A 7,065-nucleotide genomic window follows, 5' to 3' on the forward strand; every position below is an offset into this window, starting at 1 on the left:
GTTCTTTCTTCTCTCCCGCAGAAACTCTGGATGTATGTGCTTGATGTTTGCAAGAAATTCAGGAGGCAAAGTTTCATCAAAAGAGACGATGCAGAAGGAATGAAGTAGAAGGTAAACATGTGGAAACCCTAGAATTTTTAAATCTGTATTTTTTTTTCTCTCTTTTTGATTGATGTAGGCTGATTGAGTTGCTAATTTGTTTTTGTCAACCCTACTCCACAAACACCAATACACGTCTTCATGTAAGGGTTTAGTTGTTTGGTGGTGCCGGTGGTTTTGGTTTGGGGTTTGGTTTTGGTTGTAGCTGTGGTTTATTCATAGTAATTTTGTGTCCGCAACAATCCCAAGTTGTTTGTTTGTTTAAAGTACGAAAATACTTCTATGCATAATTTGTAATTGATCCTTTATAATTGATCCTTTAGTTTTGTTCTGAAGTATATGTGACAATTATTGAATCACAGCTCAAGCTTACGGATTATGAGAATTTGGTAGTGACAATTTTCAGTTCTCCTTCTATTTCAGGTCATAGTTTCTATCTAACTCTGTCACTTTGAAATTTTGCATCTTCTTATTCCTTGAAACTATCTAGGGTTAGTGGATCGGTTATTGAGCCGCACATGGAGAATTTACTTAATACTGAAAAACTTGAGGAACCATGGAGAAGAAACACTTTCAGGTTATTGCCAGGTAGAATTTTTATAAAGGCGTCAATGGAACATAAATTACCCCATACCTCATTGTGGCAAGCTACAAAATAATCCAATTGATGTTTATATGTTTGAATTCTGCTCATTCTTTCTGACTTGCTGCTATCTAGGGCTATATGTTTTTCTAATTGATTCCCATAATAATCCAATTGAGTTTTACTTGACGAATGCTGCTCAGTTGTCCCATGTAGCTGTTATTACTTCTAAAAAATTATGGAATTCGAGGACTCGAAAACGTTTTACACCCTTTAGTAACATATGTTACTGGCTGGCAGTGTTTTTAGTCTCTTCATGAGATCTCTAACATTTTCTCGGAATCAATTTGAGATAACAATAAGTTCCAGGTAAAAGGTAATATTCATCGTTTGCATTACATCATTTATCTTTCTTTTATTGTAATTTGTAGGCCTTGGCACTAATTCTAGCTACAAGGTACTCATCTTGAGAAGACTAGAAGTTTAGGTCGACCTCTTTAAACAAAAGACTGATGTTGCTCAAGATGCGATGGAGGAAATTGGAAAGGCAAGTCTTATTTATCAAATATTTGATGATTACTTCCCATTTAATGTGCACAATTCATATGCGAATTTTAATTTGCTTCGTAGCTATCTACAGAAGTGGATTATGTGACAAGGGCTTTTGGAACCTAAAATTTCCCGGACAAAAGTCTATGATATCATATGTCTGAATCATGGTCAGAATATTACCATCTACGCGCATGGGTGCTCTTTTGATTCAACATAAAATGGCAACTTTGTCTATAACATAAAAAAATTAATCAGGAGAATCAGATCCAGTTTGCTGTGGAGCAGGGAGTACTGACTATGATTGCAGCTTTTGCAACACAACTTTAGTTGGACCACGGGTGATTAGGTATTAGTTCAACCTGCAATGATATATTATTGGGTGCTTTTATTTGTTTTTGTTAATCATATATGTTAGTATCAATAGTAAGACTTATGCCTTTTAATCTGATGACTCAATTGCAGTGAGTGAATTCTTTCCTAGGATGGCATCGTCTCATAGCATTACAAAATATAAATGAACGCTGAGTAGCAGGTAATAATGTTTTTTATTTATTTTTATTTTTTTTTGTATGTTTCCATTCGTCTTTGTTAAGAAACTATCATCTCACACTAAGCTAATCATGTCAATATTTTGTGTCATAGTGGGGTCTTATAGAATTTGATCAATTTAGGAATCCACCATTCATGTCTTAATTTGTTACCTATTGTGGTCGAACGAACATCCCAAAACTAAATTTTTAGTGTCTTTAATGATTTCACATTACTGCTGGTGATCACCTCATATAGTCATATATAAAATGGTACAACTAAATCTTTACTGTCTTTGCGAAGGAATTTTAAAGGGATGATTGAATGTTCATGGGCAAGTTGGCAGGTCTTAGACTGCCAAGACGTAAAATTTGTCGCGGCTTGGCTTCAGGATCTGTCACTTGCGTTAGATAGACCACGGGTGGCTATTGGTCATGGAGATGAGAAGAAATAACAAAAAACAACTTTCTTCTCCTGTACAAGTCCATAATTTTCCCTCTTTGGGGAAAACCTTACGTCTATAAAAAAAATCCTCTGAGATTTGCAGCAATATTTATGGCAGGGTTGTCTCAGTTGAATATGACCTCGGGATAAAAATGAGCAAGGCGAAAGCCATGATAGTCTAAGGAGAAAAAAGTAAGATAGTTTTTCTAGAAGTAAAGAGTCCAGTGCGTTATTGAAATAGATCGAGTCCTGATTATGGACGGGAAAAACAGGCTTACCGTGGTAAAAGATTAGATCAAGTCCTGATTATGGACGGAATTCTTTTTGGCCCCATTATTATTCTTTTTAATTTTGTCATCTAATTTTGACTAAAGATCTTGGTTCCTTACCAGTTCGCTGCTCATTCAATGGGTTGTTCACCAGTTCGCTACTCACCTGTTTGGCGTACCCGTTCCCCTGCTGACAGCTCACCTGTTTCCCGTTCGCTCATTTATTCGCCAATCTCCAAATGACCGTACACCTGGTGGTTCCCTTGATGACCTTTCACCTATTTGGAGATCGTAAGGATTTGAATAGTGGGTTGGAAGGTTATCTCTAAATTAGTATATAGTTCACTCTTTTGGCTTTATCAGCATTGTAGCTGAAAATTACATGTATTGCATGAGACATCTGATGTCTCTACTAGGTTGGTAGGCATTTCTAGGATACGGAGTCATTATTTCATAGCTGAATGATATAGTAAATTATAGTAACAAAGTACCGAGGCAATAATTGGGTTGCCGCTGATATTCCACTGGACAAGCAAAATATCATAATTATTTCATAACAAGATAGTCTGAGGCAATAAATGTGTCGTGGTTCTTCAATCTGGTGATTTCTGCAATGGAATCAATGATTATCCATCACCAGATGACACTTAGATGGAACACTGCCATAGTAAATTCAACGTCCATATGCTGTAGTTGATTCAAACTCCAAATGCTCGGCATGTATGTATACTTTCCTTCATTATTTCACCGACATATTCCAGAGTCTTCATATTACTTGCGGCGTTGCATCTGAGGAAGTACACAAAATTGAACTCTTGAGAGATGTTGAAGATTTCTGATTTCTGAAGGAGTGAACTTCTCATGCAAGCGCCCCTTCATATCCAGCACTGTTGGCACTTCGGAGTCTAATCTGTATGACTATATTGAATTGATTCTTGGATTTATCTTGGTTTGACTGATTTTGAGATTTTCTTGCTTCCTTGCTTAAATTTTGTATAAATTTTGAGGGTTTTTGCTAAATTCTTGAGTTTATAATTTTACAGGAAAGGACCAAAGAAGGAGTTCACTATTGAAATTCTTAATATAAAGAAACTGTAACGAACGGTAATGATCTCCCACGTCGAAATTTCTTTAGGATACTCTCTAATTTGTTGAGATACTCCCCGTGTAGTAGATACTCATTCTTTTTCTGCGGCTCTGGAAGCAAAATTTAGCAACCATGTAGTAGATACTTCGGGAAAACAACTACTTCTCTGTATGGTAAGAAACTTGAAATTTTGCCGGATCTTTGATCATCAAAAAGATTATTTTCATGATTTGAATTTTGTATAAATTGAATAGAACACACAAAGAGAAGACTAAGAACTCGAATTTTAAGAGGGCTCTTTTTAATTGGCTTCAGCAGTTCATTGCAATAACTGGAGTGAGGCAAGCATCTCACTAGAATACTCTTTTGTTTTGAATTAATTTCTCTGCCATGATTTAAAAGGATGTAAAGAGTAATTTATGGAAGTGACTTTCGATTTGTTTAGCTAGCAAAGAAACTGCATTATGGGATAAGGGCTTTGAGAAACTTGAAACTGAATGCCAGAATTTACAATAGCTTTTAATTTGTAGTCAGAATTTCAAAAGTTGAAATTGACTAAATAAAACCATTCTTAGCTACCACTACACTGTCCAGTATGAACTTTCTTTAATACCTAAAGAGTATTGAGCATTCTTCCTTGCTTCATGTTAATACATATCAAGTTAAGCTTCATAAGTCCAGTATGTGTTTCCAGACGACATGCATTAGTATGGGACAAAGACGGCCACTGATTTCGCCCATCCGGCGGCTGGGAGTTTGAGTTTGCGAGATATACATCCGTCCGTTGGCATTTGCGAGATATCTATCCGTCTGTCGTGGTTTTCCTGGCTTCACATTCGCACTACTTTTTTTTTCATCGGCTGCACATCCACTACTTTAGGAGAGTTTTTATTTGGAAAGATATACATACCTACTCAAACGGTAATTGTTAGCAGCAAAAGCAGGTGACATGAGGCAATATTGGAAGACGGGTTTTACTTTCCATATTTCTCGAGGGTATCTCTTTTGATGCATTTGGTTTTGCATTTCTTTTTGCTCAAGATTACTGCTGATTATATAAGGAACTTCAATTTTAGGTGCTTTTATTGGACGCGGAGATATTATGTGAGTCCATGTATCCTCGAACATATCCTCGACGGCCATGAAGGTATTCCCTAATTTAGATTCTTTAATTGATGAGAGGATTTCTGGGGCCGTCGAGATATTCCCTGCTGTTTCTGGTCGTTGAATGTGTATTTGCTTTTTCAATCTCTGTGTCATGTAAAACCTTCTTTCCACCTTTTTTTTAATCGGATTCTCTTTCTGCCTTTGATTCCTTTTGCTCTACTCTAGGTCTTTGCTTCTCTCTTTGGTTTGTGTTTGAATGTGTCTTCTTTTTAAATTGTTAATGATTTATTTTAGTTTTGATTATGTAGGTGAAGAGAGGCTGATTCGAAATTTTGTTTGGATTTTGTAGGTGAAGAGAGACTCATTCGAAGAATGGGTGATTTTTGGATGGTATCCTTCGCTACAATCTTTCCTTGGTTGCTATCCTTATATGTATTGAGTTCAGATAGTGTTTTATATTTTTTGATGCCTCTGTGATTCCTTTTTCTCTCCCACACGAGCCCTAGATCTTTGCTTCTCTATTTCGTTGTGTTTGATTATTTTCTGTTTTTAATGTATAGGTTTATTGATGATTTATTTTTCTTTTGATTTTACAGGTGAAGAGAGACTAATTTCTAAGCATATATATTATGCTTGGTTATACCACCTTAACTCTTATGTCGCGTGGTTGGCTACATTAGTTAATGATTACTATGATGAATAACCGTGATGGCTGAGACTGGATCTTATGCCTTGAGGTATGTTTCTTGGAGACTGGGTGTAAGGTTGGTGGGTTAAAATATTGATATTTGTCTTTCTTTAGATTTTGTTTTCCTTCATTTTATCCTTCATTTGTCTTTCTATGATTTTCTTTATGTTTGATAGATTGGTCACTTCACCATACTCAATGGTATTATTCTTCCTTATTTTGATGTTGACATGTTTAATTTCTTTTAGAACTAAGTTTCATTGTTCAAAGCGGTTAATTGATGAATATGAGTCTGTGGCACAATGGCAGTGCATCTGACACCAAGTTAGAAGGTTATGTGTTCGATTCACACCAGATTCAGTCCTCTATAGTAACCGTTTTGTTATCTGCATGCTTTAAACTAACTTACAAGTAGTAACTGTTTCACCAGCTGAAATGGTTCCATTCCATGATGCACCACTCATTTGTGTCCCCACCAGTATTAACAACTACAATAGTTCTTTTATAGATGAGGAGTGAAACATCTTTTGGCTTTGTGATGATTGGTTCACTAATCATAAGATATCATAAATTCTGTGATAAGAGCTACATCCATACACCTAATTCTCCCATTATATGATTTTGGATTTGATTAACTAATCTCCTAGCTACTGTGTGTGTACCATGTGCGTATTTTTAGAACTCGAGTTTCAAATGAATTAGGTGCTGGAAAACTGCTTGCTATACTGCTTAGAATCGGATGTTTGAGATGTGGAGAAAAAAGGGAAAGTTGTGGAGAAGGAAATTAGCCAAGCTGCTTAGAGAAATGACAATATATCAGCAAAGGTAACAATCAGTAATAAATTTCATGAAATTCATCATTCTTGATATTCCTGTTAGTTATATGGAATGCAGAACACTAGAGTAAACAATGGGATTTCGGAAGATATATGTAGGTTTTACTTCCTACTGCCTAGCATCTCTTTGTCGTAGCTAATTTTTTTGTAACTGAATGCATGGTGACTTGATAGTAGCTAATTCCAATATCCACGAGAAATCTAGGTTCTTATACTCTGTTAGGTTGAGTTTACAGTATAATGAAAAATGTATCGAAGTGGTACTAAGTCTCTACGTAAAAAGAATAGTGGTTGAAATCCCTTACAGTATAATGAAAAACTTTGTGCTCTCTGTTATTTTTTATGAACGGTCTCACAACTATGTCACTGATTTACTTGATACCATTTGGAACTGCTGCTGGTGTAAGTTTTCCTTTGTGTCCATTACTCACTGATCTCCTAGCTATTGTCTATGTGCGTGTGTACATCAGTACATGTATGTATTTTTGGCCAATATCAATAAATGTGTACCAAAATTCGAAATTTACTATGGAGATGATAATTCGAAAAATGGAAAAAGAAGCTGGGAAGAGGTAAGTATTGTGCAACCTTAACATACATCGCACTAGTAATTTTCATTATTCCATTGACGTTGTATTCGTATCCGGAGTTTTGATTATCAGTGAAGATAATTTTAGACATTACCTTCAAGAAACCATGATATGTTTTATTAACTACAGTGCATATGAGGCCCTTATGTGTATGCAACGCTGTTGAAGTTCTTTGGTAATTCTTTCACTCAGATAAATTAGTTGGGAAACAGCTTTTCTTGGTGGTGCAATACTATTTAGTTGTCTCATCTATTTACAGTACAGAAGAGGAGGTCCTCCGCC

The 7,065-nt window shown here is 35.8% G+C and overlaps 1 long non-coding RNA gene across 11 annotated transcripts; it reads left to right on the top strand.

Moving 5' to 3' along the window:
• The first annotated feature begins 1,235 nt into the window (after nucleotides 1-1,235).
• On the top strand, nucleotides 1,236-6,383 carry LOC113358301. 11 transcript variants are annotated; one of them, XR_003364446.1, is made up of 7 exons: nucleotides 1,236-1,580; nucleotides 1,697-1,766; nucleotides 2,599-3,387; nucleotides 3,519-4,709; nucleotides 5,019-5,059; nucleotides 5,266-5,406; nucleotides 6,060-6,383. It is a non-coding gene; the product is annotated as an uncharacterized LOC113358301 (long non-coding RNA). The 11 variants fall into 11 exon arrangements; XR_003364449.1 differs by having other exon boundaries at nucleotides 3,519-4,558; nucleotides 4,639-4,709; nucleotides 5,266-6,383; XR_003364445.1 differs by having other exon boundaries at nucleotides 3,519-3,735; nucleotides 3,817-4,709; nucleotides 5,266-6,383.
• Nucleotides 6,384-7,065: the final 682 nt, after the last annotated feature.

The sequence above is a fragment of the Papaver somniferum genome, chromosome 3 (assembly GCF_003573695.1).
Source record: "Papaver somniferum cultivar HN1 chromosome 3, ASM357369v1, whole genome shotgun sequence".
NCBI classification, from domain to species: Eukaryota; Viridiplantae; Streptophyta; class Magnoliopsida; order Ranunculales; family Papaveraceae; genus Papaver; species Papaver somniferum.